The sequence below is a fragment of the Marmota monax genome, unplaced genomic scaffold (assembly GCF_021218885.2).
Source record: "Marmota monax isolate L192 unplaced genomic scaffold, Marmota_monax_Labrador192_F-V1.1 WCK01_AAM20220418_F8-fsc00011, whole genome shotgun sequence".
Taxonomy (NCBI): domain Eukaryota; kingdom Metazoa; phylum Chordata; class Mammalia; order Rodentia; family Sciuridae; genus Marmota; species Marmota monax.
In genome coordinates this window covers 4,029,152-4,042,888 of record NW_026693082.1, presented here as the reverse complement: position 1 = coordinate 4,042,888, position 13,737 = coordinate 4,029,152, and the positions used below count along the sequence as shown (strand labels likewise).

Genomic DNA, 13,737 nt, shown 5'->3' with positions numbered 1-13,737 from the left:
GACAGACTTCCCAACTACTGTCCCCATACCAAAGTTCTCCATCCTTTTATTCACATCTTCATCTAGCACATATTTAACAAATGCCTCCTATGTGCCAAACCTGCCTAAGTGCAGGGGACGTAGCAGAGAGCCAGAGGTCAGTGGCATCCTCCCAGAGCTTCCGGTCCAGTTGGGGAGACAAACAAATGACTATGGAGCTGGTGATGATGCTCCAAAGAAAAGGAATCAAACAAAGAGGGCAGAGAACACAGAGATGCTCCAGATATCATGGTCAAGAGAGGCCCCTCTTAAGAAGGACATAATGTCACTAGTCAGCTTTCTGTCCCCATAATGAAATACAAGGCAATTCACTTATAAAGAGAAAATGATTGTTTAACTCTTGATTTTGGAGCTTCCAGTTCATAACCAAGTGACTCCATTTCTTTATGCCTCTGGTGAAGCAGCACATGGTGGGAGTAAGTGGAGGCAAAACATTCACTTCGTCAGTCAGGAAGCAGAGACAGGAGGCTGAGGTCCTAGGGTCTTCTTAAAGGGCTTCCCCAATGACCTCAGGACTTCCCATAAGGACCCAATCCTTAAAGGTCCACAATATCTCCCAAAAGTGCCACCCTGGAGATCCAGTCTTGAACAGACAGACCTATGGGGGCAATTATCCAAACCATAGCAGAAGGGAAAGGCAGCAAAGGAATCAGACCTATGCTGAAAATGGAGAGGAATCCTGCATCCAGGGGACAGAAAGTGCAAATCCTGATGCAGAAAAATGATTGACAGCTCCCAGAACAGCAAGGAAGCCAGGGGATGGCGCATGAGGAGCAAGGAGGAGAAGATGAAGGAGGGTGGGGGTTGATTCTGAGCGTGGTGGAAAACCAGCACAGCGGGAAGTGACGTTATCTGAGTTGGGTTGTAAAGGCTCACACAAGCTGCTGTGTGTAAAACACACTTTAGGGGGACCAGAGTAGAAATGAAGCGCCCCACAGTGCTGCCTCTTCACAAAGTGGTGCCCATGGTCCAGAGAGAAGCACTAGGTCCCACTCAAGTGCTCCTAACCCCTCCGCATACATCTCACAAGGCCAAAGGGAAGCTGACACTTGAGGGTCCCTTACCCACATGGCCCTTTGAAATATGCATTCATCTCTCTACCAAATTCTCTTTTTGTAAGTTGGACTGTTTTTTAAAGAAATCCTCTAGAATTGTGCATGCCTCTGAAACCTGGTCATAGCCTTCATGCGTGCTTCACCACCCTTCTGTATCTTCTCTTAGACTCTCAGCTCCTGGGGGCCAAGAATGAAAGTTCTCCTTAGCAAAATTAAACTTCATTTTTACAAGTCCCTTCTTCCTTCTACTGTTTAAGACTTTAATATTAATGGTTCTTGGCCCCCAGGAGCTGAGAGTCTTTATCTCTGTATCCCTGACAGCTGCATATAGTAGTCATTCAATGCATCATTTTGTGTGCATGTATGTATGAATCTGATGAGACGTGATTGGAAGAAGTGCTCAGACTTCTTTTCTCTACAGATCAGCAGCACCGAAGTGTTGAACACCCTTGATCATTTAAGATGAACCTCACTGAAGTCAATGGCCAAGTGTATATGTTTACACAATGGCAATTTTTCTGACACAACTTAGAATCCTTCAGAATCACTACCCTGTGTTTAAATTAAACAGACATTAACAGGTTTCTTACTTTTCACAGATCCACTTTAGATATTTTTGATCACCTTTCTCTATTCCCTATGCCAACATAAATACAAGCCTCACTACTAAGACAAAAAACAAAACAGCACAGAAACAGCTCTCTGAAATGCTCCCAGCCTTCAGGGAACGAGCAAGCTTCAGGGAAGAGCAAACGTCCATCCTTTTCAGAATACATTTTTAACTTGCAAATAAATGATCATCCTCAGTTAATAGTGACATTCCCCTCCTCCTTGGCAACTGAGAGATACATTCAGCTGCTCACAAAACAGGAAAATTGTCATCTAAAAATAAATGAAACCACAGTAAATAGGCAACTGAATATTCTGAATGCAAAAATCAAGGTAAATTTTCTCTACCCAATGATATCATAGGAATAGAACAAATTATTGTAATAAGGACAGGTACGATCATGAAAATTTAACACCCAGCATGAGGTTTTGATTTTAATATATCTGTCTGAGGCTCTGCTGTAAAATGAATCAATTGTCTAAAGATTGGTCTCCAGGATGGTGTAAAGACATCTTTAAGAAATGCTGCATGAAGAATGAAAGTTCTCCTTAGCAAAATTAAACTTCATTTTTACAAGTCCCTTCTCCCTTCTACTGTTTAAGACTTTAATGTTAAGCATGCCCTCTGGGCAATTTATGATTTTAATATTGCTTTTGTAAATAGAGAGGATCAACACCCACTGTTGTTGGGAATGTTACACAATATTGCAAAGTTGTGAGTTGAATCTGGGGAGAGGATCCCTGGTGATACTGACAGAATGCCTCACCCAATTTGCAAAGCCTGGCCTCTCTCCCTGAGCTTGCTGAAGCCAGAGCACAGCAAGAGGTACACATGCCTTCATGTTGTACATGGACCCTAGGAAAACGTGCTCTGACTTGATTCCTCCTGTATCCAAAAAAAAAAAAAGATAGGATCCAAATCAAAGGGAATGAGATGTGATTGAAAGAAGTCATCTCATCATGTTTGTCTCATGTTAGGACAGCATTTACATTTTTTGTGTCTCTAGGTCTGGAGTTTTCAGGCAAGTTGTAACTCCTCCTCCTGTCTTGAGACAGAACTTCCTCTCCTGTCTTAAGCTAGTTGGCAGAGTGCTGTACATTCATCCAATGGGCTCCTGCTGGAGGGAGAGGCTCACCTGTCCTTATGCCTGCTCCAATAACCAATAAAGGTGAATTTGCACCCACCTTTCCTTCCCCCATGCTGGGGATTGAACCTGCGGACTTGCCTGTTAGGGAAGCTCTCTACCAAAGGGCTGTGCCCCAGCCCAGCATCTGAGGTTTATGGAATGGATCTTCCTGGTGTTATTCTTATCTTTACCCACCTCTTTGTTGCTGACACACACCTCACACCTATGAGTCCCAGCAATTAACCATGACTTCCAGTAGTTTCCTAAATTTAGGGTGGGCACAAGAGGGAGAACTCAGACTGTAAACCATTTATGATGTAGGAAAACTTGGGAAGACTCAACTCCTATGCCCTTTGTGTACAGGATTGGAGCTGAGCCTTGTAAAATAAAACTGAGAGGCAGAGAAGAGACAGAAGATAATAGCACACTGCACAGAGGAAAGTTGTGAGCAAACACAGAGGCAGCAGGATCTCATGCGGAGAAGAAGCAGGGAAATCTGGCTGAAGCAAAGAGTGCTTGCAGGAAAAGGTAAGAGAGAGAACTGGCAAGAGCAGGGGACCAGCTTCCCCCACACACACACCTCCCACCAGAACCAGACGGCGTCCACAGGGCAGCATGAGGTGCTGTCCAAGCTGGCTCTCAATGCACCAGTCTGTGCTCCTGGCCACTGGTTCTGCTGTTGTTCATCTAAGCTCCCATTCCCTCTAAGGAATTTGTATCATGCCTGCGTGTTTTCCTATTATAGGTTTGTGTTGAGTTTGCTTTTTGGTACAGCTGTTTGCTTACAGCATATTCCTCTGTGGCTCGAGACCGAGTGGGTTTTCATGAACGTCTGCCATGGTTTTGCCTGTTCAGCTTTCCAGCAAGCTGATCAAATCAACTGCTACACTTTCTAGCATGCCCTTTTGGAGAGCAGGTATCCTATTTTTACTGACCTAACTAACACTTTACATCTTGAAAGTCCCTTTCCTGAACTCCGGAAGCATGTTTCATTTACATAATTGTAAAAGTAGAAGAGGAGTATTTGGAAAAACAAACAAAATGCTACTATCTCCAGGAACATGTGCAATGATGTATTTGTACATTTGCCAGACCAATATACATGAATTGTGGATCATGTTACAGGGTCTGTGCCAGACACAGAGATGTGTTAGTAAAGTTCTCCAAAACACCTAAGCAATCATCAAAACAACTGATTTTATGAATTAAATAACAAAAGCAAAGTTGGTATAAGGAAACCATGTCATGAAATCCAAAATAAAATAAAAGAGGCCAACTGGGAAAGATCACTACCATCTCCTACCTCCCACCTCGCCCTCCAACCCACGTGGTCCAAGTTTTTTTCTGTCTTTATGGGCACACGTGATTTGGGATATTGGAATTTTTTCTCTTGAATATGAGTACTACAGCCTACTCATCCACACTAGGCTTTCTTAACCTTGGTACTACTGACACTTGGGGATCAGAAATTTCTTTAGCGGGGGGGTCTAAAAAACTATGCATGAGAGGATGATGGGCAGCCTCCCTGACCTCCACTCACTGGATGCTCAAAGCACCTCCCCACTTACGAGAACCAAAGCATCTCCAGGCAGTGCCAAGAGCCCACTTGGAGAGGAAGCAAAATCACTCCAGGTGGAAATCTACACCACTGAGGCCAAAGATATTTTTTCCATCAATGGCAGAGGGAAGGAAATGAAGCAGGAATATTATAAAATATCATTACTAGGAATGTCTACTGGAAGACTCTTGTGACTAATTTTCTTTTAAACTCAACAATCACCACCTATTGTTACTGCAAAAACTTTCATGTTATTAGTCTTCTTTCCCCATCATACTGGGGACCATTAACCGAGTATAATTTACTCCTTTTGACTATTAGTGTTCTTATAGTATCTACAATTATTTTCCAGAACAGCAATCATTGCCATCCAGTACTACAGATATAAAAACCAGTATTAAGCCAAGACTGATTGACTCCCCAAGCATACTAGCCATGAGCAAGTTTGGCAGAAAGAAGGAAAAGGGGGCTTGTGAGTCCCACCTTTCTGCCTCCCCGTTAATATTCCTTTCAGCCAGTCTTCTGAAATTGTTACATATTGGGCTAGTCCATTAAATCAAAAATTCTCAGAAAGCAGGAACCATCTTTTTTTCCTTTTTATATTCTTATAGCATCTAGTATACTGAATAGCCCAAAGCAGCATTCCAAAAATACTTAAATACCTGAACTTAAAAAGAAAAATGTAGCAGAAAATATGGATAAGACACAGAGTGTGTCCTGTACCCCTGCTAAGGAATCAGGGCATCTGCTGGACTTAAACATGAGGTCAGACAACAGGAGGCTGAGGCCAGCAGAGGCAAGAAGCCCAGGTAAATGCCCGTCTGTGTCCTGGCAAGCAGGCCTGGCCACTCTCCTGCCCACTCTCCTTCCAGGCTGAGCTTTGCAGATGATGGGCACCTGGATGCTGCAGCTATGCAGGGCCCAACCAGCATTAAAAAGACTAAGGCTGGGATGGTGTCAATCTTCAGGGCTGCTGACTGTTTCTTCCAACAGAGCCCCAGTGGGAGATGCGCCTGGCAAGTGTTGAAAAGCCAAGGATGGAAGGAAGTTCAGGAAGATGCTAACAAGAGAGTCACAGATGGAGGAACTAGTCCATGTCCAGGAAGAAATGAGGTCTGACCTGCAAAACCACTCTGCCAACTCCTTATCAATTCCCGATCATTCGCCAGAGCAATGAAAGACAAGGGGCAAATAACAGACGGAGAGGGAGCGTGACAAAATCAAAAGAAGACCTGAAAGTCAAAGCTACCCTGAGTGTCCTCAGACTCTAATCTGGGCCAGATTCTACTGAGCACTTTCTTGTGTTTCATCTTGCTTTTTCCTTTGGACCACCAACCTTCCTTCTGCCTTCCTATTGACAGACCCCAAATCAGAGCCCTGTCTTTCTCTGGAAGGTAAAACCTTAGACTCCACCCTCATCTGCATATTCTCATTTGCAATAGAACCAACAAGAAAACCTCAAGTGATGCTGACTTTATTAGCAGAAATTCCAAATCGTTCCTGCCAACTTCAATATCCTCCCACCTCACAAAGGAAGTTAACCTCCGGTGATTTTTGAGCAAGCTTCTTGCCTTTCTAAATATAATATAGTACAACAGCTCAGCCAGGATTTGACAAGAACACAAACTCTTCTACACCATCCCCATCTTACACCAGGAGAACCAAAAACAACAGATCCAGCCCTCCGTGCTCTACTGAGAGAATCTTTACTCATGCACCAAGTATTTATTGAGCCCCATGATGTGTAACGCACTTTGCAAAAAAAAAAAAAAAAACCACTGGGGGTGAATAAGACAGATTGCACTTCTGAAAAACCATGTGTCAAATGAGGAAAGGACGCGTCTGCAAATGACTATGGCACCAGGTACAGGAGTTACCATTCGGGGTATGATGGAGTGCTCTGGAGCTGGGATGAATTGGTGCGTTTAACAGACTACCATTTTTGTTATGTCCACCTTTAAGGAACAGCATGAGTTCTAATATTCTTTTCCTATTAAAATTAATTGGTTTAGTTAAGTGTACATTTTAAAAACAAAATGAAAGACGGCTTTGTTTTCTGAATGCATAACAAGAACTGCTTCTACATGAAGTGGAAGAAAACATGAGTTCTTCTGACAAACAGTCTATTAAAAATGCACCACAAGTGGTATATTATTCACACATTTATAACCATCTGTGGAGATGAACCTACCCAGAGAATTTAATTTCTCCCAAAGAGAAAAAGAAGAAAACAGCACTAACATATTGAAAGGACACATACAGCTTTTGACTGGATGGACTCAGAAGATGATATCTGTCTGTTCTGATGCATGTGAAAATATTCCAGTGAACCAAAGCGCATCTTGGAATTTATAATTAGCCTAATTTTTCCAATCCAGTTCTTTCATGTGTCTTAGTTATTATGGAGCACTACTGTTCCTTTAAACTCTTGAGGAGAAAGCTGTCCCGGATTGGCAGACCTTAAAAACGTAGTTTAGATTCCCCCACCCCCCACGATCTCTCATGTGGCTTCCATTTTTGAGACTATCAGGTCATTAACAAACTGGATCAGATGGGCACGGTTACGTAAAAGCCTCAATGTGCTCCACAAGGCCACATCGTAACACAGGTAGCTCGACTCCTTCACAGGACTATTAAATATGCCCTATTCTGAAGGAGGAGGGGGAAAAAACGCACAGATTTTAAAAGGAAATAGCAAGATAGTCTAGAAATGTCAACTTCTTAAAGGAGACTTAAATTTGGCTTCATTCAGAAGGGAAAAGTGGCATTTACTTTGCATCAGGAAGCGTTATATTATTATTGGGTGTTCTCCCTTGTTATCTCATGGGATCCTCAGAGATCTATGAAGCTATAGTAATGCTCCATGATAACACAGAGCAACTGCCATCCCATTTTAAGGTAAAGAAACTGTAACATACGCAAGGTCAAACACCACAAAATGCCAGAGCCCAGAAACATTTTCCGAGTGCCCAAAACATATCATGCATTCATTGATCAAAATGCTAGTAAAATGTTAGCAAAAATCCCTGCCCTCATAAAGCTTGCAACCCAGTGACGAGTGTAGAGTGCAGGAGCGAGATCAGAGAATGCTGCATCCTTCGCCAGGAGACCGCCCTGCTCCCCAAGCCACAAGGGCTCCACAGCTACTTCTGAAAAAAGCTGTCTCAGTGCTGGGGATGTAGCTTAGTGGTAGAGCACCTGCCTAGGATGGCAAGACCATGGGTTCCATCCCCAGCTCCATAAAGCAAAACAATTTTTTTCTCTCGGCATCTACGAGATACATCCCTATATTAGAAGCTTAACATAAATCTCTCACACATGCACTCAGAGCATTTAAAAAAATCAGTATGCTAAGCACAACAACCCACTATATAAATATAATGAAGAATTAAATACAAAATCCTTTTCAGGCAAAAGCAGATCTTAAAAAAGCCATTTTTTAAAAAGTCATTTGGTTCATTTTCCTATCACTAGATAGAACCAAGCTAAACCTTCAAAAGCAAAACTATAAACGGATCTCCAACTGATCTCCCTGTGCAAAATCCCAAGCTTCTGCCCCAGGAAACCACTGCCAAGCAGCTGGTGTCGGCTCAGGCTCCCCATGTTTCTAAAAGGAGGCAGTGGGGGAATCTACCTTGTATTAAAAATGTGCAAGTTGAAGCAATAAATTGTAAAACACTTAAATAATAACCCATTCATTTATAATTCTGGAACTTCTGTGATAATTTCAAATGCAAGGAACTTCTTTGACATACGAGTATCACAGGAACGCTCCCAAGGTTCCTGATGTAATTCATCACTAACAGGACATGTGCTCAAATATCACACCCCATCCAGATACCTGCTAGCTGCTTCTACTAGTAGGAGTGAAGTCATTTTGTTTGTGTGCTGGCATGTTTACCCATTTAATCACCAAAGATGACACAGTGCCAGTGTGACCCAGCTTCCTGTGTGTATGCCCTGATGACCCAGTTTAATAAAATCTGGCCTTGCATCCAACAGACGGAAGGTTTAATTCCTCGCTACGGCAGCTAGTTAACAGAGCACAGAGGAGAGCAGCACTGGACAGTTGTACCGCCTGATGAACCATTTAAAAATGGACAACAAAGAAGCTTATGTGTGGTTTCTATCATCATAACAGAATCGCCCATGTGACATTTATTGACTCTGTCTCTCCCTTTTCCCCACCAACTAATTTCCTAAAATTCTGGGCTCTGGATCTGTGGATTTAAATATTAAAATGTGTTTGGTCTTTTCTTCTCCTGTGCTTTTAGCCTAAGGAAAAGATGGATCAGAAAAAGATGAACCTAACCCTCTCTGAAATAATGGGCTCCAAACCCTGGTAAGGTGATTACTGAGGACAATTTTAAAGCAGACAAAAGAGACTGACACACACTGTTGGGTTTCTTCTCATACTCCAAATCTGAGTGTGTTTCAGTCCTGACATTTAGCTATTTCAGAAGCGCAGGACCTTCTTTGGAGGGAAAAAAAAAAAAATGTAGCACATAAAAATCTCTAAGGTCTCTAGGAAACATATTGCAACCAACAACTTTTCCCCATCTCATTCCATGGCATGCATTTATGTCTAGGATGACCCTGGCCTTGTTCAGCTGGTACCCTCTAATGACAGAATTATCTGCTCAGTTTTAAAGTAGTTCTGAGGGATGAGACCGGTTTGTCTGAAATGCATAGAACTGGGGAAATGAAAAAGACCTTGAAGAGTGGAACTTGTCCAGGGTCCAAGGAGGCAAGTAAGCCTGCTGGTGACAGATAGGTCTGGCTGCAGCCCCAGCTCCACCTGTCCTCACTCAGGAAATGGAAATACCTGTCTCAGAGGATGTTGCAAGAAGCAAACTATGAGGAGTATTCTAAGGTCAACACAACACGGAATCAAAGAGCACTCACTATACGACAGAGGTCATTAGCCTTTGAGCACTGCAAGGGCATCCTGGTCCATTAAGCACACGGGAAGCTGAAGACACCACGGACCTAACAGACTCCATCGCAAAATAACCCCCTAACTTCCCTTTCTAAAAAGCTACCGTTTACCTTGAAATCTCTCTTCCTGCCAAGCAGGTATATCTTTATATAATCACCAAAAAAAAAAAGAATCTCTTCTCAAAAAAATAATCAGGACAATTATTTGGACCACATAGTGATAAGATATTTCAATCCAAAAATTATGAAGCTCAGTGATATGGAGAACACCAGATCATCATCAAATCCATCATTCTTTTTTCATTTTAACTTTCATTAAGCTGATGTTTTTGCAAATATTCCCTCAGTGTTTTCTAATAGCAAATATCATTCTCTCCACTGAAAAGTAAGGAAAAAATGGAACACAAAATTATTAGCTCAATATCACAGGTGACAAACATCAGCTCCAAAATGTCTTCATATTCCCACTTTTCTCATGGTATTCTACAGACAAAGGAAAAAGAATCAGACGTCATATCCATAGAGTAAAACAGAAAGCTCAGCGATTATGGCGGGCGGGGGGGGGAGGTGGGGGCTGATTAATATAAACCTTCCTTATCCTGCCTTCCCCTTTCTTTCTGTCCCTTCCTCTCACTTTTTAAAAAAATCTGCTTGATTTTTTTTTTTTTACTTCAAAGTCTAGATTTTGTGTTGGTAGAGAAAGGGGGAAGTTTCAGATGTAAATAACTCCAGGGCCATTCACCCTAAATTTCATAAGCGATTCTCCTCATTGATCATATTCCTAGGAGGAAGGGACGTGGGTCAGGAGGAGGAGGACAGCAGGTCAACACCAGTGTTTACGGGGGGGATGGCTGTTCTCCAAGTTGTTCTTAAGACAATGGTGCCCTTCTGGGAATAAGGGGACCTGGGTAATACAATGAGAAACCGTCCCACCAAGAAGAGGCCCTGGAGTTTCCCACTGATCAGTTCCGTCCTCAGCACCCAAGGAGGCAGACGTCTTTTCTTTTCCATTGGTCATTTCTTTCCTCCCTGTGAGTCCTGAGTACCATGGGCCCCCACTGCCTCAGCACCCTGCTCCGTAGCCACCACCCCACCTGACTCCCGCCAGTCACACAGCAGGACGCTTTTTCCATAGATGTTTCTTTTCTCTCCATGACTTTCAATCCGCAGTCACATACTCTGACTGCCCCCTATATCTGACCCCAAACATGGCTGCATCCCTCCCGCCCTGTGTTTGTCCATCAGCATCTACTGAGCTACTGTTGCCACCGCATTAACATCAACATGCTAGTTTTCTGTTTTATAAGCAGATGAATTACAAAAATGTGTAAGTAAGGGAGAGCCATTTGCTGTAAACACACTCAACATTCTGCAAGCCAAGTCCCTTTTACTGGAAAAAAAAAAAAGTTCTAGTGTAAATAGTCTTTGAGAAGAACATCACACAGGTGGCAACTTGATTCCAGTGTGGGAAATCTGAATATATACACTATGGGTCACTAACTAGAAATCAGTCGTAAAGTTAGTTTAAAACAGTGTTTTAGCTTTTCTTCCCTAGTTTTACACCTAGGATGCTCAGGCTACCCCCTTTTGGGCAAACCTGCTAAGTTTCTTTCAAACTACCTCAGTTTCCAATAAAAGCCACACCTAAAACTTATTTCTATCCTCTGCCCCTAGACCAGAATTCAACATGAAGACCCTTCTTTAGAGTCTTTCGAGAGTTGAATCCCAACAAAGCAGAGCTGGCCAGCTGGTTGTTCAGGCTGTGCACTATGCAAGGGTACCACATGTAAGGGGGTGCCAGTGATAGCCTGAGCCTTTCTATTATTTTAAAATTTGTTTACATTTTTCTTAAAACTTGGATACATTAAAGATGGTAATTTGATTATTTATGCTACATTTTCTAGTATATGGCAATGAAGCATCTTATTCTAAAAATCAATAATACAGTTCAACAATTTCCCAGTAGATGGAAAGAAAGTGTCTTGGGTGCTTTGGTCTCATCTGCACATATGGGCTAGCGGTGACTCTCAGAAAAGCTCCTTTCAAATGTCTTAAATCCCTGTCACCTTGGCTGGCCACTACTACTCCAGCCTTAGTTGGATGGACCCTGGGCAGCAATGGTTTCCTCTGCAATCTGGCCTTTTTCTTAGTACCTTCAGTTATCAAGTATCTCCCCCACTCACAGCAAGCCCCTACGTGCTACAGTACCTTCTTGTCCTAGTTCTGTCAACTGATCTACTAAGCCCATGTTAACAATAATATGATGACCTTTAGTTACAGCAAAAGATTAATTACCACTGGGAAAGAGATGTCTAGGAGAGGCATGCTCCACACACTTAAAATCATTAACAAAACATGATGTTTGAACTTGGGTTTCAGTCACTGAATGTATTCCTCGCATTTTCAAAAAAGCAAAATGAAATTAAGCTTTCAAAAGAAAATTCATTTTCATTGACTTATTTCATGAATAATATCATTTATAATAAAACTGCTACCGGTGGGGGAGGAACACACTGGTAGAGAGTCCTTGCCTAAAATGTGTAAGGCCCTGGGTTCCATCTCTAGCACTGCAAACAAATAAAATAAAACTACCACTAGGAAGCATAAAATATTTAAGAGGCAGTTGCAGACCCAAGTCAAATGAAATAATAAATCAAGCAGAATTCCACATAAACTCACCTTGACCCCCCGAAAACGAGTTTTACTGCCATTGGTGACAATTTGACCTAGTAGACAATCCAGCTGTGGAAACCTTGAAAAGAAAAAGACACAGGAAAACTTAGAAGAAAAGACAAAGATTCAGGAAAGCATAAACCGTAACTTCATTATGTTACTTCTCACTGAAAACTGAAGTTAGTTTAGAAGTCTCTAGCTCCATTCTGTAATTGTACCACAAATAAACTCTTCTGAGTTGGACTAGTTTCATAAAAATCACCATTTTTTTCCACTGTTTGAGTCTAGGATTTTAGAGATACTTAATCTTATTTTCAGATTAATCCTCAATGGATTACATGACTTCAATTTTCTTTCTATCTTAATCCCTCCAGTAGTTAATGATCTGAAAACTGATTCTTAAATACACCACATAAATGAAGTATCTTAAGGACTTAAGACACATCTTTTGTCAGGGGAAGTATACCTCTGACATATGAATAATCATATCCATTATGTAGATCTTAATTTTCTTAAACTGTACCAAATTTATATTCTGTTATTTTTTTTCTAACTCAGAAAAAATTAAAAACCAGAGGAACTATGAATCCTACAATATGGACAATATCAATATTAATTAGATTCTTACGTATGTTTTATGTGAAAAAAAAAACAGCAAAAATCACTCTTCTTTTCTCTAAAGATTGGTCATTAAGCGATAGAAAAGACATATACTTTCCTCACAAATGCTACTAGGGTAAGATATTTTGGGATTCCTGCTAGTATTAGGCTGAGTCATAAAAGATTGCCAATATTCAACCATTTTTTCACCTCTAATGATATCAATTTTATAATTTTTAAAACCAGAAAACAGACAGAATTGGAAAAACCCAGTGAATATGAAACTAGATTTTCAAAATTAATGCTCAACATATATCATTTTTCTGAGCAGCATCAGTAGTCTGAGTATTGTTAACTGCTGTTACTCCAGTTTATCACCAGTGGTACCTAAAAGATAACGAATGAATTTCCTCCAGAATAGGGAAGGGATTGATGTGCCCCTTTTTAATTCTTTCTTTGCTTCTGGTCCCAATTAACCGACAAAGCTCTCCCAGCTTCCTCCCTGCAATAGAAGAGACTTTTCCAAGAGCATAAATATGGCAGAAAGAAGAGATGATTGATGCCTGCAAGGCAGAGGTGAGAGGAAGAACACTGGTCTCTAAGAAGAACACACCAAGTGAGGGCTGGACCCGGGGCAGACAGAGGAAGATGCAAAGGAAGCCCACCGCCAGTACTCAACGGTGGGGATATAGCGCACCACCCCAAGGAAACTAAGCAGGTTTAGGACCACATCCAGATGGAATGAAGAGAGTGTATGACTCAGCCTAATACTAGCAAGAATTCCAAAATATCTTACCCTAGTAGCATTTGTGAGGAAAGTATATGTCTTTTATGACAGTTTGTGTCTTTATACTCCTAAAGCTGTACTTAGTTGCCTATCTACCTTAAGATTTACCACCACCACTATGAATGTACATCACAGCACAAACAATCCTACTGGAACTAAAAGCCAACGAAGAGAAGCCAGGGGAGTACCCAATGTATGTTCACAAAACGCACTTCCTTCTGAGAAGGAGGAAGAATAGATTTAGATCACTTCCCCCACACCAAGAGACCCAGCCAATCAGCAGCCCATTCATCGTAGGTTTGTTTTGTTTGTGGGTTTTGTATGAAAGAGCACCCACTAGCAAAATAAACT

The 13,737-nt window shown here is 41.7% G+C and overlaps 1 protein-coding gene across 3 annotated transcripts in view; it reads right to left on the bottom strand.

The window, feature by feature from the left end:
- Mtus2 (microtubule associated scaffold protein 2) overlaps nucleotides 1-13,737 on the bottom strand; it is a 595,926-nt gene that overhangs the window by 568,429 nt on the left and 13,760 nt on the right. For all 3 annotated transcript variants that reach the window (XM_046454223.2, XM_046454224.2, XM_046454225.2), the window contains exon 2: nucleotides 12,006-12,078. The gene's annotated coding sequence lies outside the window, so the exon portion shown is untranslated. The remainder of the gene's footprint in view (nucleotides 1-12,005; nucleotides 12,079-13,737) is intronic.